This window comes from Pristiophorus japonicus, chromosome 3, assembly GCF_044704955.1.
Source record: "Pristiophorus japonicus isolate sPriJap1 chromosome 3, sPriJap1.hap1, whole genome shotgun sequence".
In the NCBI taxonomy this organism is placed as follows: Eukaryota; Metazoa; Chordata; class Chondrichthyes; family Pristiophoridae; genus Pristiophorus; species Pristiophorus japonicus.
This window is the reverse complement of record NC_091979.1, coordinates 191,500-209,630: the sequence shown is the minus strand read 5'-3', so window position 1 is coordinate 209,630 and position 18,131 is coordinate 191,500. Positions and strand designations below refer to the sequence as shown.

The window sequence follows — 18,131 nt, the reverse complement described above, 5'->3', positions numbered from 1 at the left end:
GCTCGATTTCCACGAGCATAGTCGTTCCCTGTTTTACTATAGGTGTCCATATTTCTACCTCTGTTTATCTGATGGGCTGATTTTGCTGCTGCAAGTCCGACGACAAATCTGATCATTTTGCCTGTTGTTTGTGATTTGCCCAAGGGAGGAAATATTGAGCGCCCGTATTGAGCGTCTCAAATCATTTTTACTTTTACATACATTGGCTTGATTGCTCGTCAATCTTTCACAATCAATCTTTGTACAAATTATGCTCGTCATTGAAATTGCAAGGCCCTTATCATTGTGGTGGATCTGTGAGGCTCACTCTCCAACGCCAGGATATTCTTCGTCAGGAGATGATCCTCAACTGAATGAAGTGTTCTCGATGGCTTATGAAAATGTTCCATACATCTGACGCCTTGTACACTCCCGCATGTAGCGCAGGACCCCTTGAGGTAAAGAGCAGCGTTATGTTCGAAATTTGATGTTGTTTTGAACATGTCTACCAGTTTTTATTGATGTGTGAACTTCAACTCACGAACTATTATCCTCCTTGTCACTCAGTTGCTTCACATCATTCAGAAAAATGCTGGGAATTATGTTACTTGCTTCGAAAGTAGATTATGTCACGCACATTGAACTGCAGTTGCCATAGTTGTGCCCACTCACTTAATCTGTCTATGTGCCATTGGTTATTTATCACTGCCATTTGTAGCATTACAGCAGCACCACCACCGTGTCCACATGACAACTGAATATGAAAAACTCTGTGATGGTTGATTGCAGCCAGTAATAAATATGATGAAGTGTAGGTCCCTGCATTTCTCACAATTCATGCCGCTGCTCACAAATGAGCCGTTTGTCGAATGGAGCCTATTTCGTCTGTCCATCTTGCAGGTGGAAACCATTCTGTGACAGCAATGCGCTGTGCAGGCGAGTGCACGACAGAAGCTATTGCAAAGCCTGGAGGGGGGAGCGATTCGTGTCAGACAGTGATGTTCGCAGATTGGGTATGCTGTGTTCGAGCCTGGATAGCTCAGTCGGTAGAGCATCAGACTTTTAATCTGAGGGTCCAGGGTTCAAGTCCCTGTTCGGGCGTTGTGTTTAAAGCATGACTTTTAATTTCCACGTTCGTGCAGCCTGATAAAACACAAACTGACAAGGTCAGACCATCTTGCCTTCCTCAGAAAACGAACTGCTGAAAATCCACAGCTTGCAATCATGAGAGCTCGATTTCCACGAGCATAGTCGTTCCCTGTTTTACTATAGGTGTCCATATTTCTACCTCTGTTTATCTGATGGGCTGATTTTGCTGCTGCAAGTCCGACGACAAATCTGATCATTTTGCCTGTTGTTTGTGATTTGCCCAAGGGAGGAAATATTGAGCGCCCGTATTGAGCGTCTCAATCATTTTCACTTTTACATACATTGGCTTGATTGCTCGTCAATCTTTCACAATCAATCTTTGTACAAATTATGCTCGTCATTGAAATTGCAAGGCCCTTATCATTGTGGTGGATCTGTGAGGCTCACTCTCCAACGCCAGGATATTCTTCGTCAGGAGATGATCCTCAACTGAATGAAGTGTTCTCGATGGCTTATGAAAATGTTCCATACATCTGACGCCTTGTACACTCCCGCATGTAGCGCAGGACCCCTTGAGGTAAAGAGCAGCGTTATGTTCGAAATTTGATGTTGTTTTGAACATGTCTACCAGTTTTTATTGATGTGTGAACTTCAACTCACGAACTATTATCCTCCTTGTCACTCAGTTGCTTCACATCATTTAGAAAAATGCTGGGAATTATGTTACTTGCTTCGAAAGTAGATTATGTCACGCACATTGAACTGCAGTTGCCATAGTTGTGCCCACTCACTTAATCTGTCTATGTGCCATTGGTTACTTATCACTGCCATTTGTCGCATTACAGCAGCACCACCACAGTGTCCACATGACAACTGAATATGAAAAACTCTGTGATGGTTGATTGAAGCCAGTAATAAATATGATGAAGTGTAGGTCCCTGCATTTCTCACAATTCATGCCGCTGCTCACAAATGAGCCGATTGTCGAATGGAGCCTATTTCTTCTGTCAATCTTGCAGGTGGAAACCATTCTGTGACAGCAATGCGCTGTGCAGGCGAGTGCACGACAGAAGGTATTGCAAAGCCTGGAGGGGGGAGCGATTCGTATCAGACAGTGATGTTCGCAGATTGGGTGCGTTGCGTTAGAGCCTGGAATACTCAGTCGGTAGAGCATCAGACTTTTAATCTGAGGGTCCAGGGTTCAAGTCCCTGTTCGGGCGTTGTGTTTAAAGCACGACTTTTAATTTCCACGTTCGTGCAGCCTGATAAAACACAAACTGACAAGGTCAGACCATCTTGCCTTCCTCAGAAAACGAACTGCTGAAAATCCACAGCTTGCAATCATGAGAGCTCGATTTCCACGAGCATAGTCGTTCCCTGTTTTACTATAGGTGTCCATATTTCTACCTCTGTTTATCTGATGGGCTGATTTTGCTGCTGCAAGTCCGACGACAAATCTGATCATTTTGCCTGTTGTTTGTGATTTGCCCAAGGGAGGAAATATTGAGCGCCCGTATTGAGCGTCTCAATCATTTTCACTTTTACATACATTGGCTTGATTGCTCGTCAATCTTTCACAATCAATCTTTGTACAAATTATGCTCGTCATTGAAATTGCAAGGCCCTTATCATTGTGGTGGATCTGTGAGGCTCACTCTCCAACGCCAGGATATTCTTCGTCAGGAGATGATCCTCAACTGAATGAAGTGTTCTCGATGGCTTATGAAAATGTTCCATACATCTGACGCCTTGTACACTCCCGCATGTAGCGCAGGACCCCTTGAGGTAAAGAGCAGCGTTATGTTCGAAATTTGATGTTGTTTTGAACATGTCTACCAGTTTTTATTGATGTGTGAACTTCAACTCACGAACTATTATCCTCCTTGTCACTCAGTTGCTTCACATCATTTAGAAAAATGCTGGGAATTATGTTACTTGCTTCGAAAGTAGATTATGTCACGCACATTGAACTGCAGTTGCCATAGTTGTGCCCACTCACTTAATCTGTCTATGTGCCATTGGTTACTTATCACTGCCATTTGTCGCATTACAGCAGCACCACCACAGTGTCCACATGACAACTGAATATGAAAAACTCTGTGATGGTTGATTGAAGCCAGTAATAAATATGATGAAGTGTAGGTCCCTGCATTTCTCACAATTCATGCCGCTGCTCACAAATGAGCCGATTGTCGAATGGAGCCTATTTCTTCTGTCAATCTTGCAGGTGGAAACCATTCTGTGACAGCAATGCGCTGTGCAGGCGAGTGCACGACAGAAGGTATTGCAAAGCCTGGAGGGGGGAGCGATTCGTATCAGACAGTGATGTTCGCAGATTGGGTGCGTTGCGTTAGAGCCTGGAATACTCAGTCGGTAGAGCATCAGACTTTTAATCTGAGGGTCCAGGGTTCAAGTCCCTGTTCGGGCGTTGTGTTTAAAGCACGACTTTTAATTTCCACGTTCGTGCAGCCTGATAAAACACAAACTGACAAGGTCAGACCATCTTGCCTTCCTCAGAAAACGAACTGCTGAAAATCCACAGCTTGCAATCATGAGAGCTCGATTTCCACGAGCATAGTCGTTCCCTGTTTTACTATAGGTGTCCATATTTCTACCTCTGTTTATCTGATGGGCTGATTTTGCTGCTGCAAGTCCGACGACAAATCTGATCATTTTGCCTGTTGTTTGTGATTTGCCCAAGGGAGGAAATATTGAGCGCCCGTATTGAGCGTCTCAATCATTTTCACTTTTACATACATTGGCTTGATTGCTCGTCAATCTTTCACAATCAATCTTTGTACAAATTATGCTCGTCATTGAAATTGCAAGGCCCTTATCATTGTGGTGGATCTGTGAGGCTCACTCTCCAACGCCAGGATATTCTTCGTCAGGAGATGATCCTCAACTGAATGAAGTGTTCTCGATGGCTTATGAAAATGTTCCATACATCTGACGCCTTGTACACTCCCGCATGTAGCGCAGGACCCCTTGAGGTAAAGAGCAGCGTTATGTTCGAAATTTGATGTTGTTTTGAACATGTCTACCAGTTTTTATTGATGTGTGAACTTCAACTCACGAACTATTATCCTCCTTGTCACTCAGTTGCTTCACATCATTTAGAAAAATGCTGGGAATTATGTTACTTGCTTCGAAAGTAGATTATGTCACGCACATTGAACTGCAGTTGCCATAGTTGTGCCCACTCACTTAATCTGTCTATGTGCCATTGGTTACTTATCACTGCCATTTGTCGCATTACAGCAGCACCACCACAGTGTCCACATGACAACTGAATATGAAAAACTCTGTGATGGTTGATTGAAGCCAGTAATAAATATGATGAAGTGTAGGTCCCTGCATTTCTCACAATTCATGCCGCTGCTCACAAATGAGCCGATTGTCGAATGGAGCCTATTTCTTCTGTCAATCTTGCAGGTGGAAACCATTCTGTGACAGCAATGCGCTGTGCAGGCGAGTGCACGACAGAAGGTATTGCAAAGCCTGGAGGGGGGAGCGATTCGTATCAGACAGTGATGTTCGCAGATTGGGTATGCTGCGTTAGAGCCTGGATAGCTCAGTCGGTAGAGCATCAGACTTTTAATCTGAGGGTCCAGGGTTCAAGTCCCTGTTCGGGCGTTGTGTTTAAAGCACGACTTTTAATTTCCACGTTCGTGCAGCCTGATAAAACACAAACTGACAAGGTCAGACCATCTTGCCTTCCTCAGAAAACGAACTGCTGAAAATCCACAGCTTGCAATCATGAGAGCTCGATTTCCACGAGCATAGTCGTTCCCTGTTTTACTATAGGTGTCCATATTTCTACCTCTGTTTATCTGATGGGCTGATTTTGCTGCTGCAAGTCCGACAACAAATCTGATCATTTTGCCTCTTGTTTGTGATTTGCCCAAGGGAGGAAATATTGAGCGCCCGTATTGAGCGTCTCAATTCATTTTTACTTTTACATACATTGGCTTGATTGCTCGTCAATCTTTCACAATCAATCTTTGTACAAATTATGCTCGTCATTGAAATTGCAAGGCCCTTATCATTGTGGTGGATCTGTGAGGCTCACTCTCCAACGCCAGGATATTCTTCGTCAGGAGATGATCCTCAACTGAATGAAGTGTTCTCGATGGCTTATGAAAATGTTCCATACATCTGACGCCTTGTACACTCCCGCATGTAGCGCAGGACCCCTTGAGGTAAAGAGCAGCGTTATGTTCGAAATTTGATGTTGTTTTGAACATGTCTACCAGTTTTTATTGATGTGTGAACTTCAACTCACGAACTATTATCCTCCTTGTCACTCAGTTGCTTCACATCATTTAGAAAAATGCTGGGAATTATGTTACTTGCTTCGAAAGTAGATTATGTCACGCACATTGAACTGCAGTTGCCATAGTTGTGCCCACTCACTTAATCTGTCTATGTGCCATTGGTTACTTATCACTGCCATTTGTCGCATTACAGCAGCACCACCACAGTGTCCACATGACAACTGAATATGAAAAACTCTGTGATGGTTGATTGAAGCCAGTAATAAATATGATGAAGTGTAGGTCCCTGCATTTCTCACAATTCATGCCGCTGCTCACAAATGAGCCGATTGTCGAATGGAGCCTATTTCTTCTGTCAATCTTGCAGGTGGAAACCATTCTGTGACAGCAATGCGCTGTGCAGGCGAGTGCACGACAGAAGGTATTGCAAAGCCTGGAGGGGGGAGCGATTCGTATCAGACAGTGATGTTCGCAGATTGGGTATGCTGCGTTAGAGCCTGGATAGCTCAGTCGGTAGAGCATCAGACTTTGAATCTGAGGGTCCAGGGTTCAAGTCCCTGTTCGGGCGTTGTGTTTAAAGCATGACTTTTAATTTCCACGTTCGTGCAGCCTGATAAAACACAAACTGACAAGGTCAGACCATCTTGCCTTCCTCAGAAAACGATCTGCTGAAAATCCACAGCTTGCAATCATGAGAGTTCGATTTCCACGAGCACAGTCATTCCCTGTTTTACTATAGGTGTCCATATTTCTACCTCTGTTTATCTGATGGGCTGATTTTGCTGCTGCAAGTCCGACGACAAATCTGATCATTTTGCCTGTTGTTTGTGATTTGCCCAAGGGAGGAAATATTGAGCGCCCGTATTGAGCGTCTCAATTCATTTTAACTTTTACATACATTGGCTTGATTGCTCGTCAATCTTTCACAATCAATCTTTGTACAAATTATGCTCGTCATTGAAATTGCAAGGCCCTTATCATTGTGGTGGATCTGTGAGGCTCACTCTCCAACGCCAGGATATTCTTCGTCAGGAGATGATCCTCAACTGAATGAAGTGTTCTCGATGGCTTATGAAAATGTTCCATACATCTGACGCCTTGTACACTCCCGCATGTAGCGCAGGACCCCTTGAGGTAAAGAGCAGCGTTATGTTCGAAATTTGATGTTGTTTTGAACATGTCTACCAGTTTTTATTGATGTGTGAACTTCAACTCACGAACTATTATCCTCCTTGTCACTCAGTTGCTTCACATCATTTAGAAAAATGCTGGGAATTATGTTACTTGCTTCGAAAGTAGATTATGTCACGCACATTGAACTGCAGTTGCCATAGTTGTGCCCACTCACTTAATCTGTCTATGTGCCATTGGTTACTTATCACTGCCATTTGTCGCATTACAGCAGCACCACCACAGTGTCCACATGACAACTGAATATGAAAAACTCTGTGATGGTTGATTGAAGCCAGTAATAAATATGATGAAGTGTAGGTCCCTGCATTTCTCACAATTCATGCCGCTGCTCACAAATGAGCCGATTGTCGAATGGAGCCTATTTCTTCTGTCAATCTTGCAGGTGGAAACCATTCTGTGACAGCAATGCGCTGTGCAGGCGAGTGCACGACAGAAGGTATTGCAAAGCCTGGAGGGGGGAGCGATTCGTATCAGACAGTGATGTTCGCAGATTGGGTGCGTTGCGTTTGAGCCTGGATAGCTCAGTCGGTAGAGCATCAGACTTTTAATCTGAGGGTCCAGGGTTCAAGTCCCTGTTCGGGCGTTGTGTTTAAAGCATGACTTTTAATTTCCACGTTCGTGCAGCCTGATAAAACACAAACTGACAAGGTCAGACCATCTTGCCTTCCTCAGAAAACGAACTGCTGAAAATCCACAGCTTGCAATCATGAGAGCTCGATTTCCACGAGCATAGTCGTTCCCTGTTTTACTATAGGTGTCCATATTTCTACCTCTGTTTATCTGATGGGCTGATTTTGCTGCTGCAAGTCCGACGACAAATCTGATCATTTTGCCTGTTGTTTGTGATTTGCCCAAGGGAGGAAATATTGAGCGCCCGTATTGAGCGTCTCAATCATTTTCACTTTTACATACATTGGCTTGATTGCTCGTCAATCTTTCACAATCAATCTTTGTACAAATTATGCTCGTCATTGAAATTGCAAGGCCCTTATCATTGTGGTGGATCTGTGAGGCTCACTCTCCAACGCCAGGATATTCTTCGTCAGGAGATGATCCTCAACTGAATGAAGTGTTCTCGATGGCTTATGAAAATGTTCCATACATCTGACGCCTTGTACACTCCCGCATGTAGCGCAGGACCCCTTGAGGTAAAGAGCAGCGTTATGTTCGAAATTTGATGTTGTTTTGAACATGTCTACCAGTTTTTATTGATGTGTGAACTTCAACTCACGAACTATTATCCTCCTTGTCACTCAGTTGCTTCACATCATTTAGAAAAATGCTGGGAATTATGTTACTTGCTTCGAAAGTAGATTATGTCACGCACATTGAACTGCAGTTGCCATAGTTGTGCCCACTCACTTAATCTGTCTATGTGCCATTGGTTACTTATCACTGCCATTTGTCGCATTACAGCAGCACCACCACAGTGTCCACATGACAACTGAATATGAAAAACTCTGTGATGGTTGATTGAAGCCAGTAATAAATATGATGAAGTGTAGGTCCCTGCATTTCTCACAATTCATGCCGCTGCTCACAAATGAGCCGATTGTCGAATGGAGCCTATTTCTTCTGTCAATCTTGCAGGTGGAAACCATTCTGTGACAGCAATGCGCTGTGCAGGCGAGTGCACGACAGAAGGTATTGCAAAGCCTGGAGGGGGGAGCGATTCGTATCAGACAGTGATGTTCGCAGATTGGGTGCGTTGCGTTAGAGCCTGGAATACTCAGTCGGTAGAGCATCAGACTTTTAATCTGAGGGTCCAGGGTTCAAGTCCCTGTTCGGGCGTTGTGTTTAAAGCACGACTTTTAATTTCCACGTTCGTGCAGCCTGATAAAACACAAACTGACAAGGTCAGACCATCTTGCCTTCCTCAGAAAACGAACTGCTGAAAATCCACAGCTTGCAATCATGAGAGCTCGATTTCCACGAGCATAGTCGTTCCCTGTTTTACTATAGGTGTCCATATTTCTACCTCTGTTTATCTGATGGGCTGATTTTGCTGCTGCAAGTCCGACGACAAATCTGATCATTTTGCCTGTTGTTTGTGATTTGCCCAAGGGAGGAAATATTGAGCGCCCGTATTGAGCGTCTCAATCATTTTCACTTTTACATACATTGGCTTGATTGCTCGTCAATCTTTCACAATCAATCTTTGTACAAATTATGCTCGTCATTGAAATTGCAAGGCCCTTATCATTGTGGTGGATCTGTGAGGCTCACTCTCCAACGCCAGGATATTCTTCGTCAGGAGATGATCCTCAACTGAATGAAGTGTTCTCGATGGCTTATGAAAATGTTCCATACATCTGACGCCTTGTACACTCCCGCATGTAGCGCAGGACCCCTTGAGGTAAAGAGCAGCGTTATGTTTGAAATTTGATGTTGTTTTGAACATGTCTACCAGTTTTTATTGATGTGTGAACTTCAACTCACGAACTATTATCCTCCTTGTCACTCAGTTGCTTCACATCATTTAGAAAAATGCTGGGAATTATGTTACTTGCTTCGAAAGTAGATTATGTCACGCACATTGAACTGCAGTTGCCATAGTTGTGCCCACTCACTTAATCTGTCTATGTGCCATTGGTTACTTATCACTGCCATTTGTCGCATTACAGCAGCACCACCACAGTGTCCACATGACAACTGAATATGAAAAACTCTGTGATGGTTGATTGAAGCCAGTAATAAATATGATGAAGTGTAGGTCCCTGCATTTCTCACAATTCATGCCGCTGCTCACAAATGAGCCGATTGTCGAATGGAGCCTATTTCTTCTGTCAATCTTGCAGGTGGAAACCATTCTGTGACAGCAATGCGCTGTGCAGGCGAGTGCACGACAGAAGGTATTGCAAAGCCTGGAGGGGGGAGCGATTCGTATCAGACAGTGATGTTCGCAGATTGGGTGCGTTGCGTTAGAGCCTGGAATACTCAGTCGGTAGAGCATCAGACTTTTAATCTGAGGGTCCAGGGTTCAAGTCCCTGTTCGGGCGTTGTGTTTAAAGCACGACTTTTAATTTCCACGTTCGTGCAGCCTGATAAAACACAAACTGACAAGGTCAGACCATCTTGCCTTCCTCAGAAAACGAACTGCTGAAAATCCACAGCTTGCAATCATGAGAGCTCGATTTCCACGAGCATAGTCGTTCCCTGTTTTACTATAGGTGTCCATATTTCTACCTCTGTTTATCTGATGGGCTGATTTTGCTGCTGCAAGTCCGACGACAAATCTGATCATTTTGCCTGTTGTTTGTGATTTGCCCAAGGGAGGAAATATTGAGCGCCCGTATTGAGCGTCTCAATCATTTTCACTTTTACATACATTGGCTTGATTGCTCGTCAATCTTTCACAATCAATCTTTGTACAAATTATGCTCGTCATTGAAATTGCAAGGCCCTTATCATTGTGGTGGATCTGTGAGGCTCACTCTCCAACGCCAGGATATTCTTCGTCAGGAGATGATCCTCAACTGAATGAAGTGTTCTCGATGGCTTATGAAAATGTTCCATACATCTGACGCCTTGTACACTCCCGCATGTAGCGCAGGACCCCTTGAGGTAAAGAGCAGCGTTATGTTCGAAATTTGATGTTGTTTTGAACATGTCTACCAGTTTTTATTGATGTGTGAACTTCAACTCACGAACTATTATCCTCCTTGTCACTCAGTTGCTTCACATCATTTAGAAAAATGCTGGGAATTATGTTACTTGCTTCGAAAGTAGATTATGTCACGCACATTGAACTGCAGTTGCCATAGTTGTGCCCACTCACTTAATCTGTCTATGTGCCATTGGTTACTTATCACTGCCATTTGTCGCATTACAGCAGCACCACCACAGTGTCCACATGACAACTGAATATGAAAAACTCTGTGATGGTTGATTGAAGCCAGTAATAAATATGATGAAGTGTAGGTCCCTGCATTTCTCACAATTCATGCCGCTGCTCACAAATGAGCCGATTGTCGAATGGAGCCTATTTCTTCTGTCAATCTTGCAGGTGGAAACCATTCTGTGACAGCAATGCGCTGTGCAGGCGAGTGCACGACAGAAGGTATTGCAAAGCCTGGAGGGGGGAGCGATTCGTATCAGACAGTGATGTTCGCAGATTGGGTATGCTGCGTTAGAGCCTGGATAGCTCAGTCGGTAGAGCATCAGACTTTTAATCTGAGGGTCCAGGGTTCAAGTCCCTGTTCGGGCGTTGTGTTTAAAGCACGACTTTTAATTTCCACGTTCGTGCAGCCTGATAAAACACAAACTGACAAGGTCAGACCATCTTGCCTTCCTCAGAAAACGAACTGCTGAAAATCCACAGCTTGCAATCATGAGAGCTCGATTTCCACGAGCATAGTCGTTCCCTGTTTTACTATAGGTGTCCATATTTCTACCTCTGTTTATCTGATGGGCTGATTTTGCTGCTGCAAGTCCGACGACAAATCTGATCATTTTGCCTCTTGTTTGTGATTTGCCCAAGGGAGGAAATATTGAGCGCCCGTATTGAGCGTCTCAATTCATTTTTACTTTTACATACATTGGCTTGATTGCTCGTCAATCTTTCACAATCAATCTTTGTACAAATTATGCTCGTCATTGAAATTGCAAGGCCCTTATCATTGTGGTGGATCTGTGAGGCTCACTCTCCAACGCCAGGATATTCTTCGTCAGGAGATGATCCTCAACTGAATGAAGTGTTCTCGATGGCTTATGAAAATGTTCCATACATCTGACGCCTTGTACACTCCCGCATGTAGCGCAGGACCCCTTGAGGTAAAGAGCAGCGTTATGTTCGAAATTTGATGTTGTTTTGAACATGTCTACCAGTTTTTATTGATGTGTGAACTTCAACTCACGAACTATTATCCTCCTTGTCACTCAGTTGCTTCACATCATTTAGAAAAATGCTGGGAATTATGTTACTTGCTTCGAAAGTAGATTATGTCACGCACATTGAACTGCAGTTGCCATAGTTGTGCCCACTCACTTAATCTGTCTATGTGCCATTGGTTACTTATCACTGCCATTTGTCGCATTACAGCAGCACCACCACAGTGTCCACATGACAACTGAATATGAAAAACTCTGTGATGGTTGATTGAAGCCAGTAATAAATATGATGAAGTGTAGGTCCCTGCATTTCTCACAATTCATGCCGCTGCTCACAAATGAGCCGATTGTCGAATGGAGCCTATTTCTTCTGTCAATCTTGCAGGTGGAAACCATTCTGTGACAGCAATGCGCTGTGCAGGCGAGTGCACGACAGAAGGTATTGCAAAGCCTGGAGGGGGGAGCGATTCGTATCAGACAGTGATGTTCGCAGATTGGGTATGCTGCGTTAGAGCCTGGATAGCTCAGTCGGTAGAGCATCAGACTTTGAATCTGAGGGTCCAGGGTTCAAGTCCCTGTTCGGGCGTTGTGTTTAAAGCATGACTTTTAATTTCCACGTTCGTGCAGCCTGATAAAACACAAACTGACAAGGTCAGACCATCTTGCCTTCCTCAGAAAACGATCTGCTGAAAATCCACAGCTTGCAATCATGAGAGTTCGATTTCCACGAGCACAGTCATTCCCTGTTTTACTATAGGTGTCCATATTTCTACCTCTGTTTATCTGATGGGCTGATTTTGCTGCTGCAAGTCCGACGACAAATCTGATCATTTTGCCTGTTGTTTGTGATTTGCCCAAGGGAGGAAATATTGAGCGCCCGTATTGAGCGTCTCAATTCATTTTAACTTTTACATACATTGGCTTGATTGCTCGTCAATCTTTCACAATCAATCTTTGTACAAATTATGCTCGTCATTGAAATTGCAAGGCCCTTATCATTGTGGTGGATCTGTGAGGCTCACTCTCCAACGCCAGGATATTCTTCGTCAGGAGATGATCCTCAACTGAATGAAGTGTTCTCGATGGCTTATGAAAATGTTCCATACATCTGACGCCTTGTACACTCCCGCATGTAGCGCAGGACCCCTTGAGGTAAAGAGCAGCGTTATGTTCGAAATTTGATGTTGTTTTGAACATGTCTACCAGTTTTTATTGATGTGTGAACTTCAACTCACGAACTATTATCCTCCTTGTCACTCAGTTGCTTCACATCATTTAGAAAAATGCTGGGAATTATGTTACTTGCTTCGAAAGTAGATTATGTCACGCACATTGAACTGCAGTTGCCATAGTTGTGCCCACTCACTTAATCTGTCTATGTGCCATTGGTTACTTATCACTGCCATTTGTCGCATTACAGCAGCACCACCACAGTGTCCACATGACAACTGAATATGAAAAACTCTGTGATGGTTGATTGAAGCCAGTAATAAATATGATGAAGTGTAGGTCCCTGCATTTCTCACAATTCATGCCGCTGCTCACAAATGAGCCGATTGTCGAATGGAGCCTATTTCTTCTGTCAATCTTGCAGGTGGAAACCATTCTGTGACAGCAATGCGCTGTGCAGGCGAGTGCACGACAGAAGGTATTGCAAAGCCTGGAGGGGGGAGCGATTCGTATCAGACAGTGATGTTCGCAGATTGGGTGCGTTGCGTTTGAGCCTGGATAGCTCAGTCGGTAGAGCATCAGACTTTTAATCTGAGGGTCCAGGGTTCAAGTCCCTGTTCGGGCGTTGTGTTTAAAGCATGACTTTTAATTTCCACGTTCGTGCAGCCTGATAAAACACAAACTGACAAGGTCAGACCATCTTGCCTTCCTCAGAAAACGATCTGCTGAAAATCCACAGCTTGCAATCATGAGAGCTCGATTTCCACGAGCATAGTCGTTCCCTGTTTTACTATAGGTGTCCATATTTCTACCTCTGTTTATCTGATGGGCTGATTTTGCTGCTGCAAGTCCGACGACAAATCTGATCATTTTGCCTGTTGTTTGTGATTTGCCCAAGGGAGGAAATATTGAGCGCCCGTATTGAGCGTCTCAATTCATTTTAACTTTTACATACATTGGCTTGATTGCTCGTCAATCTTTCACAATCAATCTTTGTACAAATTATGCTCATCATTGAAATTGCAAGGCCCTTATCATTGTGGTGGATCTGTGAGGCTCACTCTCCAACGCCAGGATATTCTTCGTCAGGAGATGATCCTCAACTGAATGAAGTGTTCTCGATGGCTTATGAAAATGTTCCATACATCTGACGCCTTGTACACTCCCGCATGTAGCGCAGGACCCCTTGAGGTAAAGAGCAGCGTTATGTTCGAAATTTGATGTTGTTTTGAACATGTCTACCAGTTTTTATTGATGTGTGAACTTCAACTCACGAACTATTATCCTCCTTGTCACTCAGTTGCTTCACATCATTCAGAAAAATGCTGGGAATTATGTTACTTGCTTCGAAAGTAGATTATGTCACGCACATTGAACTGCAGTTGCCATAGTTGTGCCCACTCACTTAATCTGTCTATGTGCCATTGGTTACTTATCACTGCCATTTGTAGCATTACAGCAGCACCACCACCGTGTCCACATGACAACTGAATATGAAAAACTCTGTGATGGTTGATTGAAGCCAGTAATAAATATGATGAAGTGTAGGTCCCTGCATTTCTCACAATTCATGCCGCTGCTCACAAATGAGCCGATTGTCGAATGGAGCCTATTTCTTCTGTCAATCTTGCAGGTGGAAACCATTCTGTGACAGCAATGCGCTGTGCAGGCGAGTGCACGACAGAAGGTATTGCAAAGCCTGGAGGGGGGAGTGATTCGTATCAGACAGTGATGTTCGCAGATTGGGTGCGTTGCGTTAGAGCCTGGATAGCTCAGTCGGTAGAGCATCAGACTTTTAATCTGAGGGTCCAGGGTTCAAGTCCCTGTTCGGGCGTTGTGTTTAAAGCACGACTTTTAATTTCCACGTTCGTGCAGCCTGATAAAACACAAACTGACAAGGTCAGACCATCTTGCCTTCCTCAGAAAACGATCTGCTGAAAATCCACAGCTTGCAATCATGAGAGCTCGATTTCCACGAGCATAGTCGTTCCCTGTTTTACTATAGGTGTCCATATTTCTACCTCTGTTTATCTGATGGGCTGATTTTGCTGCTGCAAGTCCGACGACAAATCTGATCATTTTGCCTCTTGTTTGTGATTTGCCCAAGGGAGGAAATATTGAGCGCCCGTATTGAGCGTCTCAATTCATTTTAACTTTTACATACATTGGCTTGATTGCTCGTCAATCTTTCACAATCAATCTTTGTACAAATTATGCTCGTCATTGAAATTGCAAGGCCCTTATCATTGTGGTGGATCTGTGAGGCTCACTCTCCAACGCCAGGATATTCTTCGTCAGGAGATGATCCTCAACTGAATGAAGTGTTCTCGATGGCTTATGAAAATGTTCCATACATCTGACGCCTTGTACACTCCCGCATGTAGCGCAGGACCCCTTGAGGTAAAGAGCAGCGTTATGTTCGAAATTTGATGTTGTTTTGAACATGTCTACCAGTTTTTATTGATGTGTGAACTTCAACTCACGAACTATTATCCTCCTTGTCACTCAGTTGCTTCACATCATTTAGAAAAATGCTGGGAATTATGTTACTTGCTTCGAAAGTAGATTATGTCACGCACATTGAACTGCAGTTGCCATAGTTGTGCCCACTCACTTAATCTGTCTATGTGCCATTGGTTACTTATCACTGCCATTTGTCGCATTACAGCAGCACCACCACAGTGTCCACATGACAACTGAATATGAAAAACTCTGTGATGGTTGATTGAAGCCAGTAATAAATATGATGAAGTGTAGGTCCCTGCATTTCTCACAATTCATGCCGCTGCTCACAAATGAGCCGATTGTCGAATGGAGCCTATTTCTTCTGTCAATCTTGCAGGTGGAAACCATTCTGTGACAGCAATGCGCTGTGCAGGCGAGTGCACGACAGAAGGTATTGCAAAGCCTGGAGGGGGGAGCGATTCGTATCAGACAGTGATGTTCGCAGATTGGGTGCGTTGCGTTAGAGCCTGGATAGCTCAGTCGGTAGAGCATCAGACTTTTAATCTGAGGGTCCAGGGTTCAAGTCCCTGTTCGGGCGTTGTGTTTAAAGCATGACTTTTAATTTCCACGTTCGTGCAGCCTGATAAAACACAAACTGACAAGGTCAGACCATCTTGCCTTCCTCAGAAAACGATCTGCTGAAAATCCACAGCTTGCAATCATGAGAGCTCGATTTCCACGAGCATAGTCGTTCCCTGTTTTACTATAGGTGTCCATATTTCTACCTCTGTTTATCTGATGGGCTGATTTTGCTGCTGCAAGTCCGACGACAAATCTGATCATTTTGCCTGTTGTTTGTGATTTGCCCAAGGGAGGAAATATTGAGCGCCCGTATTGAGCGTCTCAATTCATTTTAACTTTTACATACATTGGCTTGATTGCTCGTCAATCTTTCACAATCAATCTTTGTACAAATTATGCTCATCATTGAAATTGCAAGGCCCTTATCATTGTGGTGGATCTGTGAGGCTCACTCTCCAACGCCAGGATATTCTTCGTCAGGAGATGATCCTCAACTGAATGAAGTGTTCTCGATGGCTTATGAAAATGTTCCATACATCTGACGCCTTGTACACTCCCGCATGTAGCGCAGGACCCCTTGAGGTAAAGAGCAGCGTTATGTTCGAAATTTGATGTTGTTTTGAACATGTCTACCAGTTTTTATTGATGTGTGAACTTCAACTCACGAACTATTATCCTCCTTGTCACTCAGTTGCTTCACATCATTCAGAAAAATGCTGGGAATTATGTTACTTGCTTCGAAAGTAGATTATGTCACGCACATTGAACTGCAGTTGCCATAGTTGTGCCCACTCACTTAATCTGTCTATGTGCCATTGGTTACTTATCACTGCCATTTGTAGCATTACAGCAGCACCACCACCGTGTCCACATGACAACTGAATATGAAAAACTCTGTGATGGTTGATTGAAGCCAGTAATAAATATGATGAAGTGTAGGTCCCTGCATTTCTCACAATTCATGCCGCTGCTCACAAATGAGCCGATTGTCGAATGGAGCCTATTTCTTCTGTCAATCTTGCAGGTGGAAACCATTCTGTGACAGCAATGCGCTGTGCAGGCGAGTGCACGACAGAAGGTATTGCAAAGCCTGGAGGGGGGAGTGATTCGTATCAGACAGTGATGTTCGCAGATTGGGTGCGTTGCGTTAGAGCCTGGATAGCTCAGTCGGTAGAGCATCAGACTTTTAATCTGAGGGTCCAGGGTTCAAGTCCCTGTTCGGGCGTTGTGTTTAAAGCGCGACTTTTAATTTCCACGTTCGTGCAGCCTGATAAAACACAAACTGACAAGGTCAGACCATCTTGCCTTCCTCAGAAAACGATCTGCTGAAAATCCACAGCTTGCAATCATGAGAGCTCGATTTCCACGAGCATAGTCGTTCCCTGTTTTACTATAGGTGTCCATATTTCTACCTCTGTTTATCTGATGGGCTGATTTTGCTGCTGCAAGTCCGACGACAAATCTGATCATTTTGCCTGTTGTTTGTGATTTGCCCAAGGGAGGAAATATTGAGCGCCCGTATTGAGCGTCTCAATTCATTTTAACTTTTACATACATTGGCTTGATTGCTCGTCAATCTTTCACAATCAATCTTTGTACAAATTATGCTCGTCATTGAAATTGCAAGGCCCTTATCATTGTGGTGGATCTGTGAGGCTCACTCTCCAACGCCAGGATATTCTTCGTCAGGAGATGATCCTCAACTGAATGAAGTGTTCTCGATGGCTTATGAAAATGTTCCATACATCTGACGCCTTGTACACTCCCGCATGTAGCGCAGGACCCCTTGAGGTAAAGAGCAGCGTTATGTTCGAAATTTGATGTTGTTTTGAACATGTCTACCAGTTTTTATTGATGTGTGAACTTCAACTCACGAACTATTATCCTCCTTGTCACTCAGTTGCTTCACATCATTTAGAAAAATGCTGGGAATTATGTTACTTGCTTCGAAAGTAGATTATGTCACGCACATTGAACTGCAGTTGCCATAGTTGTGCCCACTCACTTAATCTGTCTATGTGCCATTGGTTACTTATCACTGCCATTTGTCGCATTACAGCAGCACCACCACAGTGTCCACATGACAACTGAATATGAAAAACTCTGTGATGGTTGATTGAAGCCAGTAATAAATATGATGAAGTGTAGGTCCCTGCATTTCTCACAATTCATGCCGCTGCTCACAAATGAGCCGATTGTCGAATGGAGCCTATTTCTTCTGTCAATCTTGCAGGTGGAAACCATTCTGTGACAGCAATGCGCTGTGCAGGCGAGTGCACGACAGAAGGTATTGCAAAGCCTGGAGGGGGGAGCGATTCGTATCAGACAGTGATGTTCGCAGATTGGGTGCGTTGCGTTAGAGCCTGGATAGCTCAGTCGGTAGAGCATCAGACTTTTAATCTGAGGGTCCAGGGTTCAAGTCCCTGTTCGGGCGTTGTGTTTAAAGCATGACTTTTAATTTCCACGTTCGTGCAGCCTGATAAAACACAAACTGACAAGGTCAGACCATCTTGCCTTCCTCAGAAAACGATCTGCTGAAAATCCACAGCTTGCAATCATGAGAGC

General features: G+C 44.0%; 15 non-coding genes across 15 annotated transcripts; all 15 read left to right on the top strand.

Annotated features, from left to right (window-relative positions):
- Positions 1-1,007: 1,007 nt before the first annotated feature.
- trnak-uuu (transfer RNA lysine (anticodon UUU)) lies at positions 1,008-1,080 on the top strand. Its single transcript has one exon. It is a non-coding gene; the product is annotated as a tRNA-Lys (tRNA).
- A 1,135-nt stretch (positions 1,081-2,215) lies between these two features.
- trnak-uuu (transfer RNA lysine (anticodon UUU)) lies at positions 2,216-2,288 on the top strand. The gene has a single exon. It is a non-coding gene; the product is annotated as a tRNA-Lys (tRNA).
- Positions 2,289-3,423: 1,135 nt separating this feature from the next.
- On the top strand, positions 3,424-3,496 carry trnak-uuu (transfer RNA lysine (anticodon UUU)). The gene has a single exon. It is a non-coding gene; the product is annotated as a tRNA-Lys (tRNA).
- Positions 3,497-4,631: 1,135 nt separating this feature from the next.
- On the top strand, positions 4,632-4,704 carry trnak-uuu (transfer RNA lysine (anticodon UUU)). The gene has a single exon. It is a non-coding gene; the product is annotated as a tRNA-Lys (tRNA).
- Positions 4,705-5,840: 1,136 nt separating this feature from the next.
- Positions 5,841-5,913, top strand: trnaq-uug (transfer RNA glutamine (anticodon UUG)). Its single transcript has one exon. It is a non-coding gene; the product is annotated as a tRNA-Gln (tRNA).
- A 1,136-nt stretch (positions 5,914-7,049) lies between these two features.
- trnak-uuu (transfer RNA lysine (anticodon UUU)) lies at positions 7,050-7,122 on the top strand. The gene has a single exon. It is a non-coding gene; the product is annotated as a tRNA-Lys (tRNA).
- Positions 7,123-8,257: 1,135 nt separating this feature from the next.
- Positions 8,258-8,330, top strand: trnak-uuu (transfer RNA lysine (anticodon UUU)). The gene has a single exon. It is a non-coding gene; the product is annotated as a tRNA-Lys (tRNA).
- Positions 8,331-9,465: 1,135 nt separating this feature from the next.
- trnak-uuu (transfer RNA lysine (anticodon UUU)) lies at positions 9,466-9,538 on the top strand. Its single transcript has one exon. It is a non-coding gene; the product is annotated as a tRNA-Lys (tRNA).
- A 1,135-nt stretch (positions 9,539-10,673) lies between these two features.
- trnak-uuu (transfer RNA lysine (anticodon UUU)) lies at positions 10,674-10,746 on the top strand. The gene has a single exon. It is a non-coding gene; the product is annotated as a tRNA-Lys (tRNA).
- A 1,136-nt stretch (positions 10,747-11,882) lies between these two features.
- trnaq-uug (transfer RNA glutamine (anticodon UUG)) lies at positions 11,883-11,955 on the top strand. Its single transcript has one exon. It is a non-coding gene; the product is annotated as a tRNA-Gln (tRNA).
- A 1,136-nt stretch (positions 11,956-13,091) lies between these two features.
- On the top strand, positions 13,092-13,164 carry trnak-uuu (transfer RNA lysine (anticodon UUU)). Its single transcript has one exon. It is a non-coding gene; the product is annotated as a tRNA-Lys (tRNA).
- Positions 13,165-14,300: 1,136 nt separating this feature from the next.
- Positions 14,301-14,373, top strand: trnak-uuu (transfer RNA lysine (anticodon UUU)). The gene has a single exon. It is a non-coding gene; the product is annotated as a tRNA-Lys (tRNA).
- A 1,136-nt stretch (positions 14,374-15,509) lies between these two features.
- Positions 15,510-15,582, top strand: trnak-uuu (transfer RNA lysine (anticodon UUU)). Its single transcript has one exon. It is a non-coding gene; the product is annotated as a tRNA-Lys (tRNA).
- A 1,136-nt stretch (positions 15,583-16,718) lies between these two features.
- Positions 16,719-16,791, top strand: trnak-uuu (transfer RNA lysine (anticodon UUU)). Its single transcript has one exon. It is a non-coding gene; the product is annotated as a tRNA-Lys (tRNA).
- Positions 16,792-17,927: 1,136 nt separating this feature from the next.
- Positions 17,928-18,000, top strand: trnak-uuu (transfer RNA lysine (anticodon UUU)). The gene has a single exon. It is a non-coding gene; the product is annotated as a tRNA-Lys (tRNA).
- Positions 18,001-18,131: the final 131 nt, after the last annotated feature.